The following is a 19,171-nucleotide window of genomic DNA, read 5'->3' on the forward strand; positions in this document are numbered from 1 at the left end:
AAAACGTGTGGCTCTGACAGAGGCAGAGACAGATTTGCTAGCACAAGAGAGAGCTGGGAAGACAGCCAGTCCCCCAGGGTGGAAGCCCGGAAGACGGGCGGGCTCAGAGTGACCGCCAGGAAGCAACAAAGCAGCAACACAAACAGGAAGCAGGACCGCTGGGGACAGGATGGGGCCCGGCGAGAGCCGGGAAGAGCCCCGCGCGCGCACGGGGCTGGAGCTGCCGGGACGCAGGGGAAGCCGGGCGCGCGCGCGCACAGGCCCCGGGGCCACCCTGAGTGGGAACCGAGTCCCCTCCACGTGTGGGCTCCCGAGGAAGTTTACACGTCCATCATTTCAGCATCGCCTAAGGCTCTCCCCGGACAACAGAGAGCTGCCTGTTTTGTAGCCTCTCCACTCCCCGTTGGGATAGGGTTTTTCTACTTCTCCCTCACCAACCTACCAACCCATTTTGTAAGTAGGAAGGTGCCATTTCCAGGGCCTGGGCAATCGGAACCACCCGAGAGGCACAGCGAGCAGATGACTGACTCCTGGTGACAATAGGATCTGCATCTAAAATAATATAAGCAGATTGCAGATTGATTCACGGTACCGCGCACCCAGCCGCCCAAACTCCATTCTTCCTTCTGAGTTCCACCTCCCGTCACCTGTCAGTTTCAAAATTGATAGAGCAGCCCGAAGCCATCCAACAGAGTTCGGTCCCCAATCTCCTTCCTAATTCTTGCATATAGGTGCCGATATGTCAAGAGGACCCAGACAAGGGGACAACAGGGCGGCTTTATTCAGCATTAAGACAAGCACATGCTTGAATACCAAGGAGCTCCGGAGCGCTCCGGCCGCAGGAGGAAAAAGCCCCGGCTCGGCCTGGACCACAGCCGCACCGCACAGGCGCAAAACGGAGCTGGCTAAACAAAAAGGTTATTCAGCGGTTCCCCAAATAAACCCAAAGGTAACGAGTAGGGACTGGGCAGATGGCATGAGACTGAGCGCTCCTTTGGAAAACTGCCGAGATTTTTTTAAAATAGTGCTTTCTTATTAACCCGAGCAGAATGCTGAAAGTCCTTTAAAATAACACTTCCCAGATGCCACCTGCATCTGACAGGGCAGTAGGATGAGTGCCAGAGAGTCCACTGGTACTGGAAAACGCTCCGAAGAAACAGCCTGGCGCGATTGTTCCGGCACAGACGAATCACAAACTAATTTATGTATTCCTGCAGCTGCACCCCAGCCCAAGCGGAGTCGGCACCAATTCACAGTTGACTAGGGCTGCCTCCTTCTCTGCCGATTTTGGCATTTATCTGTAATTAAGATTTATTGTTCCCTAGCTTGTGGGTCAGGGCAAGCATGACAATGTGGGTAACTTTTCTGTTTACTAGTAAAATGCACGGTAGGAGGAAGCTGCAAACCCTCCAAGCAGAACTTGATGGAAATAAATAGCACCTCTTCATGTCAGGACCAGCGTGTTACAGATTTTAATCAGAGGTGAGGGTTTGCTTTAGGGGAGGGCATGGCCAAAGCGGAAAGAGCTGGTGAACTGTGCCGGTACTTTTGCCCCAGAAGGGTACGGGCCAGAAGCCAAATCAATTATCGCTGGTCTTTAGGGTTTGGGGAAAGGATTGTCTGCTTGATGTGGGAGGGATGGAGACCTTGAGGCTGACAGACAGACTGGGAGACCTGCGGGTTTTCGTGGCCCTTCTTTGTGACCAATTGGAGATGCATTCTTTATGTCCCCAATCTCAAGGATATCCTTGGGCCAAATCAGATGGCCCGAGGAGGAGGGAGGTGGGCTTCAGCAATCAGCGGGCACTCACCTGCTTTTACAGCGTGTCTGATGGGTGACCCGGGACACCGGGGGGTGTCTGCAGGCAGACAGACGAAGGGCATGCCATCCCCGCTGGCTTATTAGAAGGGAGAGATGCTAACGCGTAATGCGTTTCAATTTTCTCACATCTGTCATTTATTGTATGTTATTGTTTGTCCTCCTAGGGATTTCTTTTTTTGTCAGCGTCTATATAAAATAGAAAAACATCGCTCATATGAAACAGGGATTTGGACCCCAAGCTCCTTTGCGTTCTCTTCTTTTCTTACAGAGGAAGGGAAAAAAAATATTCCTTTCCATTTTAGTAGAGCTGCTGACTACAGAATGTAATTTTATAGGATAATTTAAAGAGTATCTTTATGGCCCATCTTAAAGTCTAAAGGATGCTAAGTGTGGCTTACAAAAATCCCTGTAATACTTTAGGAAGAAATTAAGTATAAAATAAGCAAGTGAAAATGTTGCATGATTCTTGGCATTCTGTTTCGTGTTGTCTGTTAATATTCGAGCATCCAGTTCATGGAAGTTGAACAGGGCTGGTTTGGGTTGTAGCAGGCCAGGGCTGCCAGGTTGCCTTAATTCAACCACATTTGTTTTCCTCTTTACCAGAAGAGGACATCAAGATTCCAAGAAGCATAAGGGAACTTTTGTTTTGATATTGAGAAAAGGCTATAAAAAAGCAAGTGTCTTTCCCACAGGTAGAAAGGGGGAAATGGGTGTGAAATTACTTTTATTGGTGTATCGAGGAAAAAGCTGAAAAAGGATTTAAAAGAAAACTCCCTACCTATTTTACCAACTGATGCTGTTTTACAGCCCTACATAACAGATTTCAAACCCTGTGGGATCCAGGTCAGTTAAAGTGTTGCTGAATCATGGAAGAGGAACATAAAATTGGGGGGAGGGTGGATCCTAAAATTTAGCGGTATGTTTATCCATTTAAAAAAAGTAAAACCAGAGGAAAACTAAAACCTAAAATGTTAGCTTCCACTAAAGTCACCATCATTAGTTTAATTTGCAGATCTTGCCAACTTAATTTAGCATTACCCTATCCTAAGGAAACAAAGGCAGGCAACGGAAGGTTTAAGTGAGTCTCAAAGGGAGAAACCTTGACCCCTAAATGCAAGCCTAGTTTACCAAGCCCTAAAACTTTGATCCTCAAAGAGCCTTTGCAAGGCAGACTCCAGAGAAGGCAAACGGTCACCATGCTGCTTTCCTGCGTTGCTGGTACAAGCAAAGCACATTTATAAAACATGGGCCCCTGCCATCGTGGATGCAGACAAGCATAGAAAAGGACGTGCAGGACGCGGCAGCAATTTAGTGGACAGGACATAATAAGCCTGCTGCTATCAGGTACAAACAACGGGCAGCAGGAGAGAGAGGGAGCTGTGGTGGGAGGGCATGCCCAGAACAGGTGGGAAGCCGGAGGAAACTGTCTTTGCTCTCAGCTGGGGAGGGCTTGGTGGGGGAAGCAGGATCTCGGGAGCTGTTAGGATGATTGTCGAGACAGCTTGGCAGGAGGAGATGGGACAGGATTCCAGGCTCAGGGACGCCTGTGTGGGAATGAAGGAAACCTCCAAGCAGGGAAAATGGTGCTTAGTGGAAGGGGTGGTGGGAAAACTCTGGGGAAGGAAGAGGGCTCCTGGGAGGCACCAGATTTGGGAAGTCCTCATCCAATCCAATGTCATCACCGTTATCCCCATCTTTGTTGGAAATATGATGACTTTATTTAAGTGTTTTATCTCAAGAATAATTCTGTGCCCACATTGGTCACTATACTCTTAAGGGAAAGTTAAAAGTGAGAGACGGTTTTCAAAGATTGCCTGGAAGGAACTCAGGGATGGTGGAAATTTTCAGATTTTTTAAAAAATAAGGTAAGGTATTTATTGATGGGCTTAAACTCTGTACATTCTCCACAGATCATAATTAAGGAGCTTGTGGGTGAAGTTTAATCTGTGCTCAGTGAGAAGAGACTTGGATAAGGTCAAAGGGGAGGGAGAGGAAAAAATAATCCCAGGAAAATAGAAAAAAATATACCATAGTTACCAGAACCTTCACATTAAAAAAAAAGGGGGGGTGGGGTGGGGGGGGGCTGAGAGCATCAATCTCAACTATACACACTTTTTGATTATGACAAAGACCCATGTGAAGGAAACACAGCTCTCCAATGCTTTCCATGGTGTCTACAGATCCAGTTCTGTGTACAACCTGGAATACCCTCTTTTCAAAACAAAGCAGACCTTGTGCGTCCTGTCCTGGGCCCTTAGCAGCCTATTCATCGTAGACTCCACTCAGGGAACTCCAGGGGACTGGTGGTCAGGAAAGGGAGGGCAGAGAGGTGGAAAAAGACATGAAGACATCATGTTTGGACATAACTTGTCAGGGACATTGAATAGTAAAAGGCTATAGAGTAGAGGATTGATAGTGGAAGGAGGCAATGGATGTTGCTGAATTTTCTTCTAAAAATGCTGTAGGACTATTATGCCTACCTATAGTTTCTAAGACTGGCTATTTCCCCAAACTCTTCCCAGGTGTTCCTGTTTGCTAATGCTGCCGTTATGCAAAATACCAGAAATGGATTGGCCTTTATAAGGGGAGTTTATTTGATTACAAAGTTACAGTCTGAAGGCCATGAAAATGTCCAAATAAAGCCATCAACACAGTATACCTTCACCAAAGGAAGGTCATCGCCATCTGGAAAACCTCTGTTAGCTGGGAAGGCATGTGGCTGGCATCTGTTGATCCCAGGTTGTTTTCCAGCTCCTCTCTCAGCTCCTGTGTGTTCTTCAAAGTGTCTGTCTTGGCTGCAGCTGCTCTCCAAAATGTCACTCTTAGCTGCATTCAGTTCCTTCTGTCTGTCAGCTCATTTATATGGCTCCAGTGATCCAATTAACACCCACCCCGATGGGGGGGGTAACATCTCCATGGAAATTATCCAATCAAACATTTCACTCTCAGTTGCTTGAGTCACATCTCCATGGAAACACTCAAAGGATTCCAATCTAATCAACACTAATATGTCTGCCCCCACAAAATTGCATCAAAGATAATGGCATTTTGGGGGACATGATATATACAAACCGGCACACCAGGAAAGGAAGTTATCATTTTCTATGAAGTCACAGACTTTACTTGACCTCTTACTTGACCTTTGGTTGGGAAGGTGAGTATTGATCTATGTCTGTCTGTCTGTGGCCACCTCTATATCATCTATATTTATGTATCTACATCTCTATCATCTCTATATCGCAACCACTTGGATCTCTTCTGGGTATTGCCCATTCAGATACCTGTGCCCATTTTTCTGTTGGGCTCATTGTCATGTATTATTTTGTGGAAGCTCTTGCATATGAAGGACATACCATCAGTGCACAAGAGTTCACACTCTATCACACCCTTGCCATCATTTAGTAGAATTAGTTTTCTTAATTTGCCAATTTAACTGTTTAAAAAAGGGCACTTTAGTGTTTTTGTTTATATATTTTTGATTTGAGGCTAGGCATTTTCCCCACATTTATTGAAAATTTATATTTCTTTTGCAATAATTCCCTTGTCCATTTTTAGGGATGGAGGGGGTTGGTAGTGTTTCTCTTGCAGGTTTGTAAGACCTCCTTATGGAGTCTGAACCCAGGGTCCATTACTGGATGCAAATATTCTGTCATGCAAATTTTATCCACTTCAGGTATCCATGAGCTCTCAATGCATTTTTTCTGCGGGGTTTGCAGGGGAACTTCTGGTTCTGTGGACAGGGTGGGAGAAAGGTATATGTTTCAACACTGCCTTGTGCTCTCCTTAAGTTCCTGAAAACAAACCTATTTCAACATCCTGAGGATTAATTTCCTTTTGGAGATGATCCAGTGTGGTCTATATGATAAATGATGTTTCTTCTTGTAACTTGGCTGTGACCCTGTGCCCTGTACCATAGCAACCCGGGCCTTTTGTGCTAAAGGTGCATTTGCTTGACTTGCGTTACAGCTGAGCACAATGGGTTAAAATGCTTCCACTGTGCTTTGTTCAAATCCCATCTCACTGCTTCTCAGCTTTCTCCCCTGTTCACAAGAGCTGGGTGCTGGGGTGGGGGTGGCAAGGAGTGGGGGTTCAGAGTTGCCCTTCATCCTGAAGGAGCAGAATAACCAGCTGTAGGATAAGGCAAGGAATCGCCTAGCACCTGGACCCAACTGCTGTCACCACTCTTGCAAAATTTGTCTGTTTCTCCCCAACTGCTGGCTTCTCTTCTCTCCCTTGGTAGATTGGCCTCTACACATGGCAGAAAGCATCTTGCACTTTCAGGCCCTGGGGAGAGACAGACTTGGTTCCCTTTTCATTACACTCTTCAGAAGGCACTAACTGGAGGGACCAGTTTGGTTCAGGAATATGATTGTCAGATGAAACACAGGACAGCCAGTTCAATTGGAATATGAGATAAACAATCAGTTTTTAATTATAAGTATGTCTCAACCATTGCATGGCATATACTTATACTGAAAAGCCATTCACTGTTTATCTGAAATTCCAAATACAGGCACCCTGTATTTTTATTTGCTATGTTTGGCAACTCTAGTCAGGAGTCCACTCCTAGTTGAAGATTCTGTCTATCTTCAGCCACCGTCCACAAGCTCTATCATGTCTTTACACGTCAGGGTCAGGGACCGGTTGGGTGCCTTAGCAGCATCGTGGCATTTAGTACAGACCCCGGCTCAAGTTAGGTGCCAGTTCACGCCTGGTCTCTAAGAATTCAGCCAAAGGTCCCTGCATTTGTTACACCATTCTCCCTGCTGTGGAAGATTCAGCACTTTTCTCAGTTGGCGTCACCCCTCCACTTAAACATGCTGCCCCTTCTACTGGGAACTTCCCTCTAGCCTCCCTCCCCAAGCATCTTTCTCTCAACCTTCCTGCAATCCCCTCTCTGGCCATCTCCCCACCTCTTCCTGCATCCTCTCCTCCCTGCTCCCCACCCCACACCCTTTTCTCCCCCCTCTACTTGCTCACTGGGGTGCCCTAGTCTCTCTCCTTTTCTCACCCTTTCCTCCTTTTAAAAAAGCACTTACTATATGCCAGGCTTTTATTCCCATATTATTATTTTAACAACCTTATAGTATAGCAATTTTTATGTCTATTTTGCAGATGGAAAATGGAAACGTTAGGAAATCAGAAACATTAAGGAAATCCAGCCAGAGAGTGGTGGAGATGGGGCTTTAGACCCAGATCTCTTTGACCACAAAGCCTGCATCTGTAAACACCATGCTGCATGTCCTTTCGGTTCTCTGAGGTTGGAATTGCAGATTGCACCACGATTATATAGTGGGGAAGGCAGCTCTTGTGGGAGAGGTGCACTGCCCAGGTGTGTCTGGACATTCTTCCACCTTTACCCTCGCTCTCCTGCCTCTCTGCATCCCTGCCAGTCTCCGCCCTGCCCTTGCCACTCCATCACCACCTGTCTTCATTCTGCTCCTTGCCCTTCTCCACTGGACACATTTTGTTTTTCATTCATTACCCTTTAGGTTAGCTGCTTCCTCCCCACATCTAGAGAGGCGTTATTAACTTTGCAAACAAAACATGTCCTGCTCGCCCTGGAAGATGGTTTGTCTGGAGAGATTTCCTGCAGACTGCTGAGCTCCCGTGTGGTCAAGGATTCTTGTAAACTTCAGTCACCGAGGGTGGCACTTCCTGCCAGAAGGAAACTTGTCCTCTTCGTGACCTCCGTCTCAGGGATCCCTTGTGCTCCATCTGGGAATCACTCTCTCATCACGCTTGAGGTCCTCGTCCTACCAACCTCAGGACATCCCAGGCAGGGACAGAGCCGTGCCGTGTGGGGGTGGCAGGGGACGGTGCAGGCCTGCAGAGGGACATGCTCCTCTGTCCTCGCTGGCATCTGAGCAGCCCACACCCCGATGCCCACCCCGGACCCTGGAGGCGGAGACTTGGCAGTCAAGAACCTCGGCAAATAGATAACAGTGGAGGGAGCTGGGGGTTCCTTCCTGCCCCTTTATAAAACCTTCTTTGAATGACATGATTCTGATTCCCAGCTGGAGCTGGGAATGTGTTTTGGGGGCTCCACTCGAGACTGTCCCTGCTGCAGACACTCCTTCCCCTGCTCCGAACTGCATTTTGCCTCTGGCCTGGTCGCCCCCACATCCCTCTCCTTCCCTTTCTCTCCCCTGGGTCCGTTGATCATCCTCCTTCCGGGGTTCCACAAGGAGCAGGAATGGGTAGCAACCGCAAACCCTGATCTTTTGAGTAGGGAGAAGCCTTTCCCATGAAGAAATAAAAGAACATACATTAATAGCTTGGAAAACAATGGTAATATTTAATTAACCTTTTGAAATGGCTGATCTGCAAATCTGCACGTGTCAGCTCATCCTCAGAGCAGAAGGATCGTGTGTGCCGAGGCCAAAACCAACAGGCTGGGTCCGAGGTTTTCTTCATGGGGATTTCACAGTGGGGGAGAAAAGGAAGAATACAGCCCCCTGCCCCCCCCCTCTCCCCTCCCTCCCCGCCCGTCCAAAATCAGTTGTTTTACTTTAAAAATTCATGGGCTCCAGCTGCCCTCCATAGGCTCGGATGTAGCCTGTGGTGCCACACATCTGAGGACCCCGAGCCGGAGCTTGGCTCCTTTCCCTGTCATTGTAGCAGACAGGCCGCGGGCCTCCGGGGAGACTGGAGGCCAGTTCTGATGATGGCAAAAATCAGCTTGATGTGCCTTGGAGCTCTCCCAACACGGTGCATGTCCACGAGACAAAGGGAATTAGACTCATCTGCAAGTGTCAACTCTTGGCTTTTTTTTTAAGTGATTTTTTTTTCTTTTAAAACTGGCCTGCTATCTTAGTTTGAGAAACTGTGACATCCAGGAAGCACCAGGCTTGGATCATTAAAATATCACCTGATTCAAGTAAATCGCTGTTGATGGAATTGTTTAAGGTCATCCCTCTCCCAGAGCTGGTGGTCTGTTATGCTGATCAGCTAACCTGTTCCTCCCCTTGCAGGCTGAATGGAAACCCCTCCTTGCCACTCTACACCCCATACCTGCCATAACAAGCAAGTCTAGCAGGGAAATCAGAAGCTAGTGTTGATGGTGGGCGCCTAACCCATTTCATTGCCTTTTAGCAACAGCAGTAGTAGAAAGAATCAGGGAGGGTAATATTTTGCTCTTTGGGATTTCCAGGAATAAGAGTGTGGGCTTTGAGAGAATGAAAATGATTTGTACTTTTCAACTGCACATAACACTTCCATCAAGCAACAAAAATGCCTTTTGTCATGTTGAGATAAATTGCTGTACCTGGCAAAAAGCCTTTTGTTGTTTTTAAGGGTTTCAGATGATCAAAAAAATGTTTGGGGCTTTTAAGAGGCAAGTGGCAAAACTGCAGAGCTTTGCGTGAGAAAGATGCAAGGGATTTAAGACTTGGTCAAGTTGGGATAGGGATACACAATTGGTCATTGAAACAATTATTTGATTGTGAGGGTTACTATTTTCTGGATTGGAGGGTTGGGAACAAAAGTTGCAAAACTCTTTTCTTTGTCATTTTGGCAAGATAAAAAAATGTGGGGATCAAAAAATTGGTGTGGGAATGTGAGGTGTTTTCTAAGATGACCAGGACAGTACTTTTGAGAAGAAGTAGCTCATTAGGGAGGGCCACACCCTCACAGGAGCAAGCCTGACCATCAGTGACTTAGCTCACACAACAAGGAAAAGAAAACAACTGACCACAATCACCCATCTCTGCAGTCCCTAAAAGCATGGGGTAGGTGATAGGAAGTAAAGTTTTCTGGAGGTAGAAAGAATGCACCGTTTCGTTACCAGCCTGTGCTTATACTTACTATATGCCAAGATTGTTGTAAGCAAGCTAAGGCGGAGCTCATTTACTCCTTGCAACCACCATGAGGGGTAGGAACTAGTCTTAGCCCCACTTCACAGATGAGATAATTGAAGCACAGAGACGTTAAGTAATTCATCTAAAGACACACAGGGCCAGAGCTCTGACTTGGGCAGTCTGGCTCCGGATGTTTTGCTCTTAACCACTAGCAGTATCTGATTCTGAGTAATACTTGAGAAGAGTTTGGCTCCAATGTTTTGTATTTTTGAAATGGATTTTCTGTGATTTGTCTTGTCATAATTGTGTTTCATAATTGAGTTGAGCTGCTTAACCTTTCATGCTACATAGTAGCTTTCCGGAGGCCAAAGCTAGGCTTTCCTCAAAAGCTAACTCCAACTCCCTAATCCAGTCCAAGACACGCGAGTCTTTCTTTTGTAACAGAAGAAACAAGACAGATCTTTTTATATTTTTGGAAGAGCATATCCATCTTGAAGATGCTCCAGGACAAAAGTCAGCCAAATTGAGCAATGGAGCAATGGAGAGAGATGAGCATGGCACAGTTTATAACACGCCCTCGAACCTGACCCCTAAATAAAAATATAGCTCAGCTTCAGGAGGGAATTTGGAAATAAAAAAGGAGACTGAATGGCAAAGTGAAGGGGGTATTTATTAGTAGAAAACTGCAGATGGTTGGAGAGGATGTGGAGAAATTGGCATTCTAGTACATTGGTGGGAATGTAAAATGTGGAAAACAATATGGCAGTTTCTCAAAAAGTTAAATACAGAATCACCATATGACCTGGCAATCCCATTCCTAGGTATATACCCAAAGAGAGGGAAAGCAGGGTTGCAGATTCTTGTACACCAGTGTTTACAGCAGCATTATTTACAACAGCTGGAAGCTGGAGACAACCCAATTGTCCATCAACAAATGAATGGGTAGACAAAACTGGTACATACACACAATGCAATATTATTTGGCCACAAGGAATAAAGAAGTTATGAGACCTGCTGCAATATGGAAAAACCTTGAGAACATTATGTTTGGTGAAAAAAGCAAGGCACGTAAGGACAAAAATTGTATGCTATCACTTACAAGAGATGACTGTAAACAGGAGAGATAGAAAGCAGATTAGAGGTTACTGGGGGAGGGGGAGTGTTTGTAAAAAAAAAAAAAATTAAAAAGAAAAATGTGGTGGCTTCCGTACTGGACTTCAACCCACATAGCGCAGTGCTCCCTCCAGCCCCGTAGACAGAAGGCTCTTGTGTGGAGGTAACATTGGGGCCCCTGGAGCATCGATTCGCAGAGCTGGGAAGCCCCTCCACCACGACCTGCTTCCAATATCTGATTCCTGGCCCATGCATATTTAAACCTTAAAAAAAATGTGACCAGCTGAGCAATTTCTCAATAAGGAAATAGAACATCGAGTGACATTATGGTTCCCTCTAATGCACAGGCCCTAACATGAAGAGGCTTATTTCAGCTCGTAAGAAGTTTATCTTAAGCCAGGGAGTAACCCGTTTGCCCAGGGCTCTGAAGTAACTTAACTAGTGGCCACTGTAAGACAACATGGGTAGCAGTGTCACTGATGACTCCAGATGGTCAAAATGTCACCAAAGCAAAAGGACTTCCATGCCCCATGTATTCATGCTACCCAATCCCTGAGCTGCTGAACTCTCCCATTCAGTGATCAGCTCTCCAGCTCTGAGTTGACTCCCAGGAGGTGGGGGTGGGGAGAAAGTCTGTGTGCATACATAGGAGTATAAACGTGCACGTGCGAGTGCATGCATTTGTGCCTGCAAGTGGTGAGAAGCCCAGGGTCTGAGCGGTTTTCCGAGATTCCCCAGAATACGGAAGGCTCGCGGTGCATATGGGAGAACTGACAAGTATACCAGAAGGTGAGGAAATGGCTGGAAGCAACACTAATGCCACTCCATCTGGAAAGAGGGGTACTGTTTAGTACGTCTGGAAAGCATTATTTCTGCAAATAGCTCAACCTCTATCAACTTTCAGGCAGGGATCCCAATCTGCTGCCAAAATGAGATCTCCCTGACGGCTGTGCGGTGGGGAGAGGCTGAGCAAATGAACTAATCGCAGAAAGCAGGAAATCTGCAGAGATGGCAGCCGTTGAGGTACCACACAGCAAGCACCTGCCTCTCTCCAAAAAGACAGCCGGAGTTTCACGTCACATTAGGCCAGGATGGCGCTCGGGGAGGGGAGAACCTGGTGGGATTTTTGGGTTCGGCAGCCATCTCCGACAATTTCTCACAATTTTTGGGCTCGGAAAAGCCTCGTATATAGCTCGCCAGACGACTTACCCACATTGATTTTTATACCCGTGGGTATTTTGAAGGAAATTAAATCCATGTGTTTCTGATTCCGTTGCCATTAGCACATGAAAATGCTGTTTTGCGAGAGTTATGGTGTGCCGTGGGTGCCTTCCGCGCGATGCTGCTAAATACCATAAAACTCTGTAGCCAGACTTGGAGGTGCAAGAAGCCGGTGGCATTCTGCTATGAGCCATTTCCCTGCCGATCCAGAAGGCAACATGTTTTGTCATTTGCGTCGTTTCTGACTGTCGCCCAACACGTTTTCTCGTGCCTGTTAATTATCTATCATTTCCAATTTGATCGAAGTCATCTTAGGGTGGTTGATGAGAAATTGCCCTTAAATAATAGTAGCTGGAAGCGGCTCCTATTGAAGTAGCCACGAGGCTGTGTTCTGGTCCCCAGATCCAGGGGTGAACGCAATTGAAAGGCATTCCAGAAAGGCCCAGGCGGCTCTGGTCTGCAGCACTTAGGAGCCAGCCAGGCTGTGCTGGCTGCGAGAAGGGGTGTGGGAGCCCCAGATGGCAGTAGGAGAGGAGGGGTCTCATCTGCATTTCCTCTAGCTTATCATCTGGTCAACCGCCACCAGTTTAGGGCCCTTTCTGGGTCTATGAATTAAAAATTGGCTCCAATTTGTCCTTAGTCATCACATTTCCTTGCATGCACTGAGTCCCTAGTATGTTCAATCAAAGTTTAGTGTGGATGCTGAGGACACAAAGATGAAAAGCTTGGTTTTTATTTTTATTTTTCTGCCTTTGGAGGAAGAAGTAAGAGGAAAGGGAGGGAGCGCATTCATTGAGCCTTGCCCCTGAGTCGGGCACTGTGCCTGGGACTTTATATACCTATCTCCACTCATCTTCATCTCCCATGAATCTTTTAAGGATGCATTATCACCCCCACATTATAGATGGAATCACACCAAAGATCAGGAAGTTTGGGTAATTTGAGCTTGTAAATGGGGGAGTTGGGATGTGCAGTCTTATTTCTGACCCCCATGCTCATGTTATTTCCCCTCCTCCCTAGTATTTCTTACAATTTATTATGATAAGAACTAAATATATATATATATGTGTGTGTTTGTGTATGTATGTATGTGTGTATATATATATATGTGTGTGTAACGTTTTATAGATAGAACCAACAAATAGGGAATGCCTAATTTCTTGGGGATATTGGAAGATTTCACTCAGAAGTTTTTTATTGGGTTTTGAAGGATGAGTAGGAGTTGACCAAATGGCAATGGAAGATAGATTGGGCAATGCATGTATACTTAGCAGAGTATGCATACTTAGACTTACTATGTGCAAAGACACAGACTTACAATGTGCAAAGACGGTAAAAAGGAGGGCAAGGAGTCTCAGGAACTGAAAATACAGCACATTGTTTCTGCAACACTTGATAGTACATTTTCCTAGAGTCTTGACCTACACTTCATATCTTGAGTGTACATTTTCTGAGAGTCTTAGCCCACAGCCCACAATTTCATTATTCCATCCTCTGGGAAAAACAGGACATCATCTCTGAGAGCCCACATTAGAAAAGAGCAATCGGCATCTCTAACAGTGGTTTGGTTGAGGTTGCAATCAACTTTGACTAACTTTTCAGCAGAGAAGGGGTTCCTAAATTTTCCTTTAGCCACATTATCATCAAAGATGTTTTTCTCCTCACTTGCAATAGAGAAAGTTAGTGGAAAGCACAGCTGGCGACAATTTTGCTCTGAATTTGGAGGTTGTGGAGCAAACGGGAAATTTCATGCTGTAGCAGTGGTGGAGGCCGACGGAGCTTTAATAACTTACACGGTGTGTCCACAACTTGCTTCCCGTGAAATTGCCTATAATTGTGGGCGACCTGGGAAGGCACAGCTGAGCCACTCCTCTAGAAGGTTCTCTGGATTTCATAACTAAGCTTACTTGAGCGCTTAATGAAACTACACTCTTCTGTGTCTTGGTCTCGTCTAACTTTCCCTGTACCCTCCATGCACAAATTCAGTTTGCTTTTTAAAGCAATGTCATAGGCAGCCCATGGCAGAGTTATCTTACTGCATCATAATAATTTAAGGAGGTCTCTGCTCCTGGCAAGGGATGTATTGTGTTCATGGCTGAACAAACTTCCTTACCTTGGTCTAGAATTTTACCTGAGGAGTGAGTAACTTTGGTGGCTGTGCTGCTAATGATGTCTGAGCTAATCCAGGAGGGTCAGAGCTCCACTCAGAGTGAGGGGACCTGTTTCTAGAATTTCTCCCTAAAAAGAAACGTCGTCTTTTGTCAAATGAAGGGATTGGACTAGATAATCGTGAAGGAGCGACTTGGCCCTAAAATTTTCAAATTTCTCTTATTCTAGCTGTGCTGGAAGCTGAGAACAGCTCTTTACTCTCATTCAAAGACAATCTCACTCTCCTGGAATCATTTTAAAGACTGTTAGAAGGTCCCACACCCCCATCTTAGCTTTCTCTCTTTGCGCCATTAAAACAAATCCCAATTTATCTGGGTTTTGCTCAGAAGCATGATTTTCCCAAACCTTTCATCAACCATGTCAAAACGAGACTCTTTGGGACCCTCTCCAAAGTCTTCACATCCCACTCCATTTGCACCTTCCAAACAGAACACCAATAAGGGCTTAGCTGCGGTGGTGTTGTGTGGCTGGGATGGATACAGTCAGACTCTATCTTTCCAAAAGCTTGCTTCTGTGACAGCTAACCATGTTGGGGGAGCTTACAGCCCACAGTCTTCTCCAGTTGGGGCCTTTTAGTAGAGAGGCAACGTTAAATGTGTTATAAACATGGCGACCAGCAATTCAGGTCCTGGACCCTTTCCCCTCTTGGCTTGTGCAGAGAGAGGCCAGTCAGGTGGCTTGGAGATGTTGTTGGCAGGAATCATTGCTCGCTCTATTTGGGAATGAAGGACCATAAATGGTGGCTGCCTTCCAAACTGCCAATAAATAAGTAAATATAGAGAGTGTTGACATTGGTCTCCCTGCCAAACACCGGGCTGCTTCTATCCTCAACTAATGGGGGAGAAGAAAGAGAGAAAGGTTATTGAATAGGCTGTTGAGAAGTAGCCTCGGTTCTCCTTGGAATCTCTCCTCCTTTTGAAAACCTTTCAATCTGCTTTTTGGCCCTTATTGGTGAGCGAGACAATTCTGTCAAACATGAGATTGTATTAGCTTATGCATAACAATTATCAGCCTTAGGCTGAAATGGAGCCATTGATGAAGGGGAACTATTGTCAACAAGTATGTCAGCTATAGTTTGGAATAATGGCTTAGCTCCTGAGAGGGGGTGCAATTTTTGCCTGCCATTCCAGCCTGCCAAATCCACAGTGACCAGGCAAAGAAAGCAGGACATTTTATTGTGCTGGCCAGTCACACCCCGCCTTGGGAATACTGAGCTCTGGGATTCCATCTCCACTCAGTCCACGATTACAGATTCACGAGATTTTTAACACCTGCCTCTTGAGTTAGAGGACTGTATGCACTGTGTTTGAAGCTAGACAACATGTTGGTCATGTATCTAAGTAAGAAAGCCTTTGAGAAGAAATACTCTGTTTACTTTTGCATGCCTTGTGCTTTCCACAGCACCTGTCACTTCAGAGGCACTCCATAAATATTTGTGGAGTGAATGAATGAATTTGGAGATGCTTTGCTGTCACTGTGCCATGATCCACAGTCTCAGGCTGCTCCTGTGTTTCTAATTACTCCAGAACCACACCTCTAGGATGTTTTACGCTTAAGAATTGGCCCTTTCAGATGCTTCTCTTGCCACCAATCATGTCCAATTGTCTTCTCCCTTAAGGTTCTCACCACCAACATCTGGTAGGTGACTGATTTCGCAAAATCAGAGAAACTGAGGAAAGGGAAGGCAATGGGCCAAACGAGTGGCCCTGAGGGGTGCTATACCTTCTCTTTTCTTAAGACCCAATGGGGCTTTCTCCTGGATGGCCTGTCTCTTGTGCAAAGCAACAAGCCTTCAAAGGCCATGCTCACTTCCATTTTCCACTACGATTTTGACAGCTGACGTGTGAAGGGATTAACCCTTTAGTTGAAGTCTTCTATAGTTTGGTTATTGCTTTTCTTCAATGTATAATTTATTATCTATTGGTACAAATGCTTAGACATATATATCCACACACTGGATATTATTGGGCACTTGACTAGTTTAGAAATCAATACTTTCTCTACACATTCTTGTGACACTGGAACCACCCACAGGTTCCTATTAGTGGTTTCAAGATGAGACTTCCAGGTAATTAGGGAAGGTCTATTTTCCAAGAAAGGATCATCTCTTCAGAACCGTCGTTCCAAAGAACTGTGGATTATTGGTGGGGAAGTTTCCCAGGACATCTTTCAACTTGGTGGCTCGTATCGCTTAACAGATGGCTTAGATCATACAGCTCTGCAGCACGTTTGGGTCCACACGTGATTGTTGTTTTTTCCCTAGGGTTCTTAAATACTTTCATAATTTGTATTTTTAATGGTGTGAAAGTACCCAGAGGCTTGGTGGCAAGGAAGACAGCTGTGAAAATTGAATAAATAAATAAGCTAAAATAAAAAGAAATCTTAGTTAGTGATGTCTGATTTCCTCTATTCCCATTCTTGCAACTCGTATTGCTTTTCTGGTTTTTGTTTTGCTTCTCGACTGTTGTTGTTTTCCACCAAAGCTGTCATTTATCGTGAGAACAAGAGCAGCCATGTGTTGATTTTTCTGGATTCTTTTTGGATACTATCCCAGTGCTAATGAAGGCCCTTCCAAAGTGCTAAAGAGCTGGTGCCAAAATCAGTTACACCGAAAACAATAGGGGAATGGTACACAGCTAGTGGATGCACCCATATACGTATACACGCTCGTGGGTGTTTGAATTGATATATGTGTGTACGCAACTCCCTCTGTTTATGCAGATAGACACACATTCGTGCAAACATATAATGTGTGCGCTGGGGCTCACTGAGGGGAATGTCGGCACTGCATTTTTATAAAAGGGCTTTTTACATCTGCTTGTGGAAAATTTCCTTTGACCAAAAGATGAATAGAATTTCTAGATTTCTCAGTGTCCTCCTTTGTCGTTTGGGAAGCTAATGGAAATGTGCATTCATCAACTTAAAACATTTAGTTGTGAATACAAATATCAATTGTTACAGATCTTATGTATTTGCTTTATTAAGAGATAAGGATTCTACTTCAAGAAGCACCTGGAAGATGCTTAGCTTAGGCTGGTGAGTGATTATATGAATAAAGTCTTTAACAGTGGTCTTTGAGTACTTTTGGGGTAGTTTATCACCCGAAAAGAGGGTGGGAATTTTGTATCTGGGGATCTCCTTCTCCCCTCCATGGAGTCTCTCTGCCTTTCTCACAATGTGTAAATTATTCTCCCCTCAATTTGTTTACACAGCTTGGAGACGGGGACAGAGTTCTCTGGCGACCACGCAACGGAGTGCAGTCACCCGAAAGAGAAGCATTTAGAAGCTATAAAACCCAAACGCCCCTGCCTTTCCCCATTACATGGCACAGCTATTCACATTTAGTAAATTAAATTAAATAATCTCAAAGAACTTGATTTCGGGGCTTTAAAAATTCATCTCCATGGTGCCCAGTAGTCGATTTCCTTTATTATTATTGTTCATCAAGTAGAATTTATGTTTTTTATGAATCAAAACCCTCGCCTTCCCGGCAGTCTGACGAGGCTCGCGGCTCGCCTGGCTGCGTCGATGGCTTCGCGCGCCACCTACCGGCTGCCCTGGGCACGGCCGCCAGGAGGCCTCGGATCCGCGGCCCCTCTGGGGTCCCGGGAGCGCGGCTGGGAGCCGGGGTGGCCGCCTCGCACGGCCCAGACGCGCCACTTTGCAAATCGCAGGCAGGACGGTGCCTTCGGCGACAGGGCTAACTGCTCCCTGGGGCTCTGTCCTTGTGGGTCAGGTCGAAGTCGCGGGGACAACTCAGATTTGCTGCGGGGCTGAAGGAGGGTGTTCTGTTCCGGCTGCAAAGCCAGCACTGCTTTGCTGCTCCCATTCTTCTTGATTAACGCCCAGATGATCTAATCAAGATGCCTTCTACCCGACATATCTGGGAAGCAATTCTTTCATTAACAAAAGCCAATCTTTGCTCATGCACGCTGCTGTTCGAAAAGGACCGGTTTAGAGTCGAGGTTGATGGTTCCAAAAGGTTCCAAAAGATAAGGAGAGTGATACATTTTGCCACGTGTTACTTTTTTTTTTTTTTTTTTTTTTTTTTTTTTTTTTTTTTTTTTTTTAGCATTTTATTTCTAGGGAAATCTCTTCTCTTTAAAGTGTCTGAAACAACGGCAAATTTTGGTGTGGTGGAGGAAACAGGCAAGCCGCCGATTGCTTTCCAGGCTGGTTTAAATTTACGTTCAATTTAATTATGGTTTAGCAAATAAACAACTATCAAACGGCTGTGTGTGTTTAAGGAGGAAAGTCCCCCCAAAGCTGCATTAAAATATTCCTTATTACCAGTCTCACTAAATTCTTCCTTTAATCTGTCTTGCATCAGTGAATTAAAGAAATGCACCACTTACACGTTTTCACACATTTTTAAGAACATAATAGAGCAAGATTCCCAAGAAGCATCCGGGTAGTTGCTTTCCTCCTCTGAGCTCAGAGTGGATATTCATGTGTCTAAGCATCCCTTCCTATAGATCACCCATCTCCTCCCTGCCCCTCTCTGCTCAAACATTTCAACAGAGCAACAGATGGTGTTTTAGGCTTTTTGCTGAGTTTAGGCTGGTCTATTTTGTGCTTTCTCAGGAAGACTGTGACAATAAACCCAGCCATTAATAAGTTCAAATAAGATGATACAAGCACTTCTTCAAAATTAAAATGTACTTCCCAGAATCCCATGGTTCAGTGCTTTTTTTTTTTTTTGCTTCATTTTTTTTTAAATTCAGTTTTATTGAAATATATTCACATACCATACACTCATCCATGGTATACAATCAACTGTTCACAGTATAATCATATAGTTATGCATTCATCACCACAATCTATTTCTGAACATTTTCCTTACATCAGAAAGAATCAGAATAAGAATAAAAAATAAAAGTAAAAAAAGAACACCCAAACCCCCCCATCCCACCCTATTTGCCATTTAGTTTTTGTCCCCATTCTTCTACTCATTCATCCATACGCTAGATAAGGGAAGTGTGATCCACGGGCTTTTCACAATCACACTGTCACCCCTTGTAATCTACATTATTATACAGTTGTCTTC

Source organism: Choloepus didactylus, chromosome 14 (assembly GCF_015220235.1).
Source record: "Choloepus didactylus isolate mChoDid1 chromosome 14, mChoDid1.pri, whole genome shotgun sequence".
In the NCBI taxonomy this organism is placed as follows: domain Eukaryota; kingdom Metazoa; phylum Chordata; class Mammalia; order Pilosa; family Megalonychidae; genus Choloepus; species Choloepus didactylus.